This window comes from Mytilus edulis, chromosome 3 (genome assembly GCF_963676685.1).
Source record: "Mytilus edulis chromosome 3, xbMytEdul2.2, whole genome shotgun sequence".
NCBI classification, from domain to species: domain Eukaryota; kingdom Metazoa; phylum Mollusca; class Bivalvia; order Mytilida; family Mytilidae; genus Mytilus; species Mytilus edulis.
In genome coordinates, this window is record NC_092346.1 from 9,519,680 (window position 1) to 9,531,821 (window position 12,142).

General features: G+C 32.5%; 1 long non-coding RNA gene across 1 annotated transcript; it reads left to right on the top strand.

The window, feature by feature from the left end:
• The first annotated feature begins 1,172 nt into the window (after positions 1-1,172).
• LOC139515748 (uncharacterized) lies at positions 1,173-5,242 on the top strand. The gene is made up of 2 exons (XR_011662834.1): positions 1,173-1,437; positions 3,425-5,242. It is a non-coding gene; the product is annotated as an uncharacterized lncRNA (long non-coding RNA).
• The last annotated feature ends 6,900 nt before the right edge of the window (positions 5,243-12,142 follow it).

The window sequence follows — 12,142 nt, forward strand, 5'->3', positions numbered from 1 at the left end:
CTTGGTACAGGTATTTTCTAAAGGAGAAAATTCTGGATTAAAACTGGTTTTATAGCTTGCTAAACTTTAATCTTGTATGCCAGTCGCACAAAATTCCATGCTTGCTGCACAACGTTTGTTTCTCCATTTGAGAGTTCTAACTTTGATTCTTCCATGCCATTTGTGTTTAAACCAGAACAATTGTAGAAGGCAGTAACATGCTATTGATAGTACTATGACTGTTCATGACCATATGCATGATGAATTAAAATCTTTTGTAAGTAAACAATTCCGTACTTTGATTAATACAGGGCAATTACTCGTTATCGTATATACTACTTATACGAGTTTTCGAACTTTGCTTATGAATGTATACCGTATGTTGGTATGACTTCTACATGGACTTTTCTATCATTTTTTTTTCTTTTCTGTAATATCTTTTTTTTTCTTTATTCCCGTTGAAAACCCTGTTTTTTTTATATTTTATATATAAATTTTAGGTACGGCATGCCGTACCAACGAACATTATTGGTACGGCGAGTGCCGTACCTGCCGTACCGGCTGCTACCCCCCTGTTATTATTTCAAGAAGATGATTTTTTTTATAAATTAATAATACTTTTTGCAAGGATTTGTATACAAATCCTTGCTTTTTGTAAGGATTTTTTTTCGAAATAATTTTTAAGTTTGGTTCAGTCTCATAGAAATATAAAACAATGCATTATATGTCTCTGTCGGTGTAAACATAAGAGCTAATGCTATATAAATTATGCTATTATATCTAATATTCGAAAGGGGGGGTGCTAACCCAGGTAACCCAGGGCAAAAGGGGGGGGGGTGCAAAACATATGTCCCGATACAAATGCATTGATCGGCAAAAATAAAGGGGGGGGTGCGCACCCCCGGAACCCCCTCCCCCCCTGGATCCGCACTGGGTTCCGGGGGTGCGCACCCCCCTTTATTTTTGCCGATCAATGCATTTGTATCGGGACATATGTTTTGCACCCCCTGCACCCCCCCCCCCTCTTTGCCCTGGGTTAGCACCCCCCCTTTCGAAAATTCCTGCATCCGCCCCTGATCCGCCACTGGGTGTAAATAAAGTATTACCGACTGTTCTAGAATTCAAGTCGCGTATTAATACCCGGAATTCACACTTATGGTATCCCAAATGTGAAATTTTTAATATTTGTGTTCAATTTCCTGTTGTCAACCACATGCTAACAGATAAAAAAAGTAAATCAAAAAATGTAAATGTGTAATGTAAAACATTGCATCGTAGAAAATATGTTTTTTAAAATAACAAGCTACTAAAAATAACCAATGTTTCAAGATAAAAAGCGGCAGAGCCTGATGTCATGAGTTCAAACCCCGACTTGCTAAATAAAAGAAGACGTCAAAGTCTTGAACTGTTGGACAGGTTGGGAACAACCCATCAAATGAGTGATATCCCTTAAATGAGGTACTGTCCTTCAGGCAATGGATAATTTTACTGTTGTAGAAAATAAAAAGAAAAACTTGAGATTTTTTAAATTATTAAAAAGGGGGAAAATTTATTGTTTGGAGCAACTTTTTCTGTGAAAAAAATACTTATACATGTACATGTAATAAAATGTATAATACTGATTTGATGTCAAAGCCTGTATCACAGAAAAAAACAATTCAAATAGCCTTCCAAGACTTCATAATTATTTGGAGGAAGTCTAGACAAACCTTAGTCCAAATAATTATGACGTCTGGCAAGGCTATTTTTTTTCTTTCTGGGATGCCTTCCTACGATGTCCCAGAAAAAAAGCCTTGCCAGACGTAATTATTTGGACTAGACAAACCTGTGACTGTAGTACAATAACAAAAGTGGTCAATTTTCATTTGAAATTTGATACCCAACGGAAACATGGGAAAGGTTTACTGATTTATGATTTTTTTTACTGAAGATTTTAGCACCATGGTGAAAAATTATACATCACGGCAAGAACAATACCACCACGGTAGAAAATTATACATCGCGGGCCAGCGGTCCTTTAAGGGCCTGGGGAGAACACTGATAATTTAGTACGCCAGACCACAGGCACTTGTTTCTATCCATATGAAGGTCGACTATCCATATAAATATTTATATTGTCATTATGGATAGTCGACCTTCCTATGGATAGAAACAAGTGCCTGTGCAAATACGGCTATCAGTTAAACTTCGAAAATTATAAATTTTTTATCTAGGTATTATGCCTTAAAACTATCTTACAAATGTATATGCATTGGTTTGTCTTAACTTAGAGAAAGAGTTCGGTTTAGGAATTTTTCAAGTCTGTATCGAGTGAGGAGGCCATATAAGAAAATGGCCTCCGCCTTAGAATATCTAAGAGTAAGAGGGGGTAGATTTCGTGGTAAATTAAAACACAATCATCAGGATTTGACAAAATAGACAACTTTCGAGTTCGATGCATTTCCGTCAAAAACTCAGGTTTTAGTGAACGTCATTTGTGCGTTTAGGGGCGTCGTCACTTCCATTCCAATGTTGAGCGAGTGGTTGGAAAACTATAATTCTATATTGTACGAATTATTCGGCAAATTGAATTCTCAAAATTGACAATCAGCATTGCTGTCATTAGGGAATTGTCATTAAGTACCTACAGAACATCCATTATTTCTAGTTTATCCTGCACAATGACGATCACTAAGATGCTTGATGAACATAAATAGTGCAGGGATACAGGCGACCCCCTCTATCTGGTAAATGACGTCATAAAGGCGCGTATAATTGACGAGTTTTTCCCGGTGACGGATGAACTCGAAAGTGATCTATTATATGGCCATGTTTACATCACAAAATTAACTAAGTATTTCAAGTTTCAGAAAATAGAAAAATACCTGCATATTTTTTATGGGGACTTTTTTTCTAGTTTGCAGAATATATATCAAATTAAAGGCTCCAGAGTTTCATTTTATTAGGTACACAGCTTGAATCACCTTTTGTTCAGATATACATTTTGTATACAATGTAGATATATTTTTCATGACATGTACAAAATGTATACACATACAATGTATATAATATATATAATTTGAGGGAAGCTTTTCAAACTTTTTGTTTAAGTTTATAATATTCTGAAACTTAAATGCATTTAATTTTATTTATCTATAATGTAGACTTGTAGGTTCAAACTTGGTTTGTACTCTGCAAAGGTGGATTTAGGGGGGGGGGGGGGGGGGCAGGACTGGGGGCCTTGCCAGTGTCTGAAAAAAATGAATGTGAAAGTCATCTACTGATTCCTCAGAAATTATCATCTTTTGAGTGATTAATCTCAATAATCTCATTTACATAATAATTAGATATTCAGAAAACACTATAAAAAGAGGATACTCAGAATAGAATTTGTTCAAGGTTTTCAATTTTACACAGGAATACTATATACATCCTATTGTTTTACATATTATTTCTCTGTTTTTAGGTTATAAAAGTGTTGTATATCAGAAGTATCCATGGCAGAGTCTGACTTCATCCCACTGCCCATGTTATGGAGGTTTTACGTGTATGCCATTCATGGTTATGTTACAGAAATCATGTTCACAGCTACATGGGAATTTGTGATAAATCAAAACTGGAAATTCCCTGGTAGCACTAGTGTGTGGGCTTTACCTATATATGGATTTTCTACTCTTATGATAGAACAGATGTACTTACGACTTGTCGATAGGAAGGTTCCATTATTAGGCAGAGCTGTGATTTATACAATCTGGACATACTCCTGGGAGTTCAGTACAGGGTTTATTCTGAAGAAGTTTGATGCATGTCCTTGGGACTACACTCCTTTTGAAGGAGACTTTATGGGACTAGTGACACTCGAGTATGCACCATTATGGTTTTTTGGGAGTGTATTTTGTGAGATTCTGATAATTAAGTATACAAGAATGGTGTATTGGGGTGCTCCTGTAAAAGCAGACAAAACTAAACAGAGTTGATAAAAGTACACTTTAGGTTTATCAATATTTCAGTAGTTTTAGTAAAAAAAAATTGCCTAGGTACAATGTATTTGTTTGCTTTACATGCATGTTAATTTGACAATCGTTAAAAGACATGCTTTTTTTTAAGCAAAGCTCAATTCATATGAACAAAGCTCAACTCTTGGAAGTATTTTTTAATGGTGGAAGATTATATTTATATACATTTTTTACAATTATTTTTATACTGTAATGTCACTTCACGCAATATAAGTGTAGGAAACTAATTTTCATTGGTTTTGAAGTGTGACTAAGTCATTAATTTAGATAATAAAATTGACATGATTGAGATCATAAATTCAATGAAAAGACCCACTTTACAAGAACATTAAGCATGTTTAGCGGAATGCGTTGGGGTTCAAGTTTGAATAAATTTCAATGGAAACTTGCATCCTGTATTCAAAATATCTACAGACCTGTATCATGTGTTTTGGAATACTTAAAGGCAACTTTAAAAAGACTTCAGGAAGCTCAATGCTAATTTGTTTACTTGCAAGTACCTAAATGTTATATGTCGCACACAAAAATAAATTAAAATTATTCAGAAATAATCATTCAAAGTTTTATATTATTCCATTAATCATAACCTTTTTTCTCAGGGCACAAAACATTGCCATTCATGAAAATTGGATGAATTTACAGTGCATTATTATTTTTTTATTACATGTATATTTAATTGTTTAAATTCTATATATTATATAGTTGGCAGGATCTCAAACAATTTAGCTTTCTAGTTTTAATAAATGTTCTATATTAGGTGTCAGTGGTGTTAGTCCTTTATTTGTGATATTTTTATATTTATATTTCAAGTCTTCAAGAGTGATATTATTTTTTGCACTCATCCACTTCAGATGATAAATGTGCCAAAATGAATTTGGTGGACCAATGACTAAATGAAAATTATAATTTACATTATTAAAAGGGTAATTTGTATGGCAACTAGATATCTAAGGGGAAAATTAAGAACTTAAGGAATCACTTAGGTGAGGTTAGGTGAAAATTAATAAATTAAGAAGTTAAAATTGATACTAAAAGCTGGTAGAGCATCTATAAAGGATAAAAATAAGCTAAAAATATTGATAGTTCATGGACCTCCTTTGAGATATTTGAGATTTAAAATATGGCGGCAAAAGGCTGACACAGACTTTATCAAAATATTTGCATTGGTATTATTAGGTCTATACACAAAAGAAAGAAAATTAAGAATCTTCTCAAATTTTGGTAAATGACCTTTCATGAGCTTATTAAGTCTTATATGAAAAAATAAATGGGTGTTATGGGGCAAAATATTTTACATTGTATTGTCCGAACATTTGACACAAATTCCAAAACCTCACTTAAGTACATCCTTAAGAAGAATGTGTGTTTGAGATAATTTTAAGACTGTTCTCAACAATTTGAGGTGCAGTCTAAACAAATTATTATACATTAAAATCTAATATACTGCAGCTGTGCTATTTGAGCAGTCAAATTGCATTGACCGTATATTCATATGTGATATACAGTCACTGACCGTATATCACCTTGTTTATGACGTTGACAATATATTTCTGTAGAGTTTTATTTATTACGTCAATAAAACATACAGGTTCGCGGAAATTTTACGTCTTCCGTTGAAAATTAAGAAATGATGTTTTTTACCCTAAATGCTTCATTTAGTACAGTTATAAGAGTTGCAGTATATAAAGAATAACCATACATTGTCTCGAAATATCAATGTTATTTGTACTCGGCTTGAAACAGGTAGAAATGCTCGGCACAGCCTCGCTTTCTACCTGTTTCTAAGCCTTGTACAAATAACATTGATATTTCGAGACAATGTATGGTTATTCTATATTTATACATGTTCTATTTCAGTTACATGTATAAACATTATCTATAATAATTTCCACAAGAAATTGAAGCAGATAGAGAGAGGGGCAAAAAATTAACCTTTTCTCAAAATAAGTTGATCTTTATTTGGCCATTTAAATTTTTGCAATTTTGAGTACCTGGTAAAAATCTGATTAAATTATTACAATAAATAGCTATTGTATTCTGTGGGGTTCATTCAATAGGAATTTAAAAAAATATCTTGATAAACCAATCATTTGTTGATTTATTTTGTTGTACAATGAATAGAGACTTGAAGAACATGTGTTTGTACATGTTGTACAGATATGTCAATATATATTTGATTTTCTAAAAAGAAGTTCCTCTGGACTTTTTTTTTCATTATAAACCATGCTATATAATATAATTTGTTACTGTTAAACAAGTATACTATACCCTTTAGGTGTCATACCACCAATTACTCCCTCAAATTTAGAACGTATGTGAAAGTAGGCCTACTCGGACAAAAAAAAGTGCATTTGATGTCATTGTTCACCTAAACTAACTAACAAATTTGCAGAAATGAAAGTTTTGTTGAAAGAGAAATATATTAAGACCATTTTGAGCCAAAATTTACCTGTCTATGAGTTTGCATTAAAAATTGAGGATTAATGCGCTCCATAGTATACTAATTTAAGATTTCCAGAAAACCAGGGGTTATTTTTAGTGGTACCTCCTTTCGGAAGCTCTCTGCTTTCTTATATGATTTTGAATGCATGTTGAAAATTGGCATGCAGAAAGGTGACACCTGTACAATTCAGGATATACCTAGTTTCTATGATGTTAAACTTAAGGTAAAATATTTAGAAAGCTGTGAAAATTGCAAAATTTGGTTGAACAGATAGGGACTTTTAATTGGTGGTATGACACCTTTAAGCAAAATGCGGTGAAACATCAAAATCAGAAAACAATTGTTTTTTTTTGTCTTAACTGATCATTTGAGATAATAGTAGCCACATTTCAATCTTTTTGGGGGTAAAATGTCACATATTGCAAATTTAGAGCCTAAATCTTGAGTTTGTCCTATTTTTAGCTTTTCCCATCCTGACAATATGCTTTTATATAAAAAATGTCCTAAATAATGTTATAAAAGCACAGAAAGTTATTCTGTGGTGTTAAACATTGAAACATAAGTTGTTTACTACCCCCAAAAAAATTTTGTCATGCAGATTTAATGAAATTATTTGATTTTACCCCTTATAGCATTGCGTCATACTAAGTACTTGGCAGATAGCATAGCCTAATGTAAGCACTGCAGAAACTCACAAAAGCACCATTTATTATTCCAAATGAAATTTTTATATCTTAAATTTTATTAACTGATGTAAATAAACACAGTTAAATGACCATGACTGCACTTTTGATCAATTTGTAGTACTTTACTGACATCAGATGAAAAAAAGGGGGGTCAATATTCCTTGACACTTCAATACCTTGGATTTTTTTACTAAATTCATTGCAAAAATTGTTGGAAGTCTTTAAAGAAGTAGAACAAACAAGAAAAAATCAGCAAACAATGATCTTGATATTGAAAGTTTATGTTCCTGTAGCCCAAAATGAAATTTTCAAGTATTTTCTATCAAAGTCATACATTACAGTCAGTTTAAATTGAGCTGTGAAATTTTTATTATAAGTCGCATAATGCTCAGATAGGCTGTTTTAAACTACAAATTGACTAAGGATTAAGAATAAAGCAAAATAAAAGATTTCTAATCAACTTTTTTGTCTCTTTAGGTGTCATACCACCAATTACTCCCTCAAATTTAGAACGTATGTGAAAGTAGGCCTACTCGGACAAAAAAAAGTGCATTTGATGTCATTGTTCACCTAAACTACCGGTAACTAACAAATTTGCAGAAATGAAAGTTTTGTTGAAAGAGAAATATATTAAGACCATTTTGAGCCAAAATTTACCTGTCTATGAGTTTGCATTAAAAATTGAGGATTAATGCGCTCCATAGTATACTAATTTAAGATTTCCAGAAAACCAGGGGTTATTTTTAGTGGTACCTCCTTTCGGAAGCTCTCTGCTTTCTTATATGATTTTGAATGCATGTTGAAAATTGGCATGCAGAAAGGTGACACCTGTACAATTCAGGATATACCTAGTTTCTATGAAGTTAAACTTAAGGTAAAATATTTAGAAAGCTGTGAAAATTGCAAAATTTGGTTGAACAGATAGGGACTTTTAATTGGTGGTATGACACCTTTATTTTTTCATGCAAAAAAACTGTTTATAAATATTGCTCCAAATTATTTCTCCAATTTGAAATAAATGTTATACATGTATAAAAAGAACTTGTGTTCCATGACAGTATATACATGTATATGTTTGTCATTTCCTAAGTTTTCTTTTTATCATACAATGTACATGTATCACATGTTTACAATAATTCAAATGTTTGTCTGAGAATAGGGCATTAATTATATTTTGGTAGGAAGAAAAAACAGTATTGAAACATATATTTTAACTCTTTTTGACATCATCAGCTGATCATTTTATCAAAGAATTGCATCCTAAATTTGTAATGTTATTGAATGAACAAAACTATTAATCTTCTTTAGAATTAAACAATTAAAAAAAAATCTTTGGTTTAGATACAATCAATGCATTGCCATTATCTAATAATCTACTTAATTTTGATTTATGTAAACTCATGAGATACCAATGTTTGTTGTTTTCATAGGTTGATGAAAAAAATGAATTAAAAGTTGTATACAAAATAATGTACATTCCACAATAATCTGTCTCAGTATTTTGAAATAAATGTTACATGTATATTTAATTATGCAGTTTAGGGAGCACCAGTTGGTAGTTTCATCTTTGTACATTTTTTGTACTTGTTTTTTTTTTTAATATTTGTTGACATACATGTAGATATTAAAAGATGTATAAAAATTATAAAAAGTTGATGTATAAAAAATTACAAAAAGTTGATGTATAAAAATTACAAAAAGTTGATGCCACAAAAATTAATAGAAGTTAATAGAAAAGCATTGTTATAGTTTTTTTTCTCAGTAGTTGATTTGAAGCTTATGCACAATTTTTGATAAATTTGCTGTGGTACTTTTATCTTTTTTTTTTAACAGATAACTTTGTTTGCCATGTGTGCCAAATCTAAAAAAATGATTTGAAATCACTTTATGTGTAGATATACATGTACATGATATATACCGGTTATTTTTTGTTGAAATTGAAGTGATGTTGTAAATTTCTTCCACATTGCTCCTTGAGTCATTATATTAAGGACGGTAAGGGGGTCATCTTCATGAAATAAAGTGAAAATAAATAGTTCTTTCTGAATGAAGATACACCTATTTTTTAGAATTGAACAGTGTATAACTGCATAATAGCATTAGAACTGGTGAATATTGTTATTTCAGCAAAATAACGTATTACACAAAAATAACTCATGCTTGAACACTCTTGTTATATTGTAATCATTTCTAGTACAATCATTTAAGAAATAGTTTCTTTTAATTTATTATCTAATGATTTTTTTGTGGGTGCTTGAATGGTTAAAAAATGCTTTAATAACTTAGATCTCTAGTTTTTGGCATTTTTACGATTTTTTGTGGGTGCTTAAAGAGTGACCAATAGTTGTAGCTCTAGTTTTTGATATTTTTATGATTTTTGTGTGGCTGCTTAAATAGTTAACTATACTGTGATATGAATGATTACATATATATTTACAAAAAAAATATTTACATAAAAATACTGGGACATTATATTTTAAAGTTATTGATTATTTATTTATGTATTTTTTTTGTCTGTTTAATTCAACAATAAAACAATTCAAACAAAAAATTTATTTGATGAATATTATCTTTTCTTCAATAATGATGCATCCCCTGGACTCCATAATGACACCTTTTGAACCCTCTATGAAGTAACAATAGCAATATGCATGTCTTCATAAAAGAGGTACATGTATACAATAAAATGAATATTAAAAAGATGGGTATACCTGACATGAATTTTTTTGATGAAATAATTCTTTTTGCCATCAGCTTTCTTTCTCGTCTTGACAATTCAAAAAGCAAGACATAGGTATGCGGTTTCCAGTAGTTGTTTAAGCATTGGCACATTTCATTTCCATGAAGATTGTTTGGCCCTGCCCTATCCTTTCAGCCATAGTTAATTGACTTTGAAGATATTTGAATATTTGGCATAACTTGTTGCTATTTTACTTTGCTATTCCTTGGTTTCATTATTATTACATAAATGTATTTATATGTCACACTAAACAATTGTTACTTTTCCTCAGTTTCTTTTTCCTTATTAATATTGTACAAGTATTCCACTTTTTGTTCAAATTATGTGTCCAGTTTTGCAGTGTTTTGTTTAATGGAGTGATTGATTGATTGTTGGTTGCTTAACGTCCAGTGGCAAATATTTCATGCAAATTCAGGACGAGAACAAGTTCACAATAAATACAATAGGTAGGTCATGTCATAATAGAGGCCATTTGGGATGATGGTCGTGGAAATTTGGACTGCCACTGGAAAATGAGGGTATATTGGATAGGGACAGAAATTTTGCCTTGCAACAGGCCACCTGCGGGCCCAGAGTTGTTGCAAGGGTTCTTAACGTGCAAAGAGCGTGGCACTCTTTTTACACGAGACATCGGATTTAACGTCCCCAATCTGACCGGACGTGACTGCGAACTTAATACATCCCGCACAGCCAAACGGACGCCCCACTTCAGCAAGCGTTTTACTGCCGGTCGGGAGAAGACCAAGTGACCATATTTCTATTCCCCAGTCACCCTCCTTGGGGTCATTTTTTGAATGGAGTGAAAATCCTTAGAAATCACCATGTCTAAGTATATTTAGTTTACAAATTGTGACAATATGGGTACATTTGTACTACATTTTCAGTCTAGTTTTGTATACATTATTATTCTACATAATTGATGAAAGCAAGTCTAGTAACCGCTATGCCATCCTTCCCTAGAAAAGACCTTGTATAGACAAGAATGCAAATGCTGAAATGTGTCACCTTCATTACTCACCATTGCTATTATGTTGACAGTTCAAAATATAAAGCTTTACTTAAACCTGTGGATTCATTTATTACCATGGACAAAGGAAAACTTGTATGTTCATGGATATTTAATTTTGTGGTTTTGCCGAGGTCTGCATAAAGCCTATAGAAAATTTGTCATTCATTGAAAATTTAATTTCGTGGTTCACCTGTACCAACGAAATCCTTGAAAATTTGTATCCGACGAATAATAATGAATCCACAGTATCACATACACTTAACATGATCCAAGAAAATGAGGTCAAGGTCATATAAACCACATGAGAAATACATGTACACCTTACAATCATTCAATACACTAAATATTGTTGACCTATTGCTTATAGTTTAAAGACTTAACCAAGAAAACTAAACATTGACCAATGAACCATAAAAATGAGGTAAAGGTCAGATGTGCTATGCCAGGAGGCAGACATGTACAGCGAACAATTTCTCCAAACAACAAATATAGTTTACCTATTGTTTATAGTTTAAGAAAAACAGACCAAAAAACTTAACACTGAGAAATGAACTGTGAGAATGAGGTCAAGGTCAAATAAATCCTGCAGACTGACATGTACATCATAAAATATTTCCATACACCAAATAAAGTTGACCTATTACATATATTAGAAAAAAGACAAAAACTCAAAAACTTAATTTTGACCACTATTATGGAAATGGGGTCAAGGTCAGATGACACCTCAGGCGCGGATCCAGAAGGGGGGGGGGGGTTCCGGGGGTTGGAACCCCCCCTTTTTTTTGGCCGATCAATGCATTTGAATGAGAGCATATAGCTGGAACCCCCCCTTTTACTCTGGGTTGGGAACCCCCCTTTTTAAAATGGCTGGATCCGCCCCTGCACCTAGTTGGGACATATTCACCTTACAATCCTTCCATACACCAAATATAGAACAAAAGGTCGTTTCAGAAGGTTTTTCGTCAACTCTAAAAAGTATACATGCAGGTGTCCCCCAGGGATCAGTTTTAGGACCCTTTCTGTTTCTTATTTATATAAATGATATAGTAAATGACATTTCTAATGATATTAGACTTTTTGCAGATGACACCTCTTTATTTGTTATAGTAGATGATGATCCTGCTGTAGCAGCTGCTTCTTTGACTGATGACTTGGATGTTATCTCAAATTGGGCAAAATCATGGGCTGTTCAATTTAACTCTAAGAAAACCAAAAATATTGTATTTACAAGAAGGGAAAGGGAACACCCACCTGTATTTTTTGGGATAAATGGGGAAGAGGTAGAGAAAA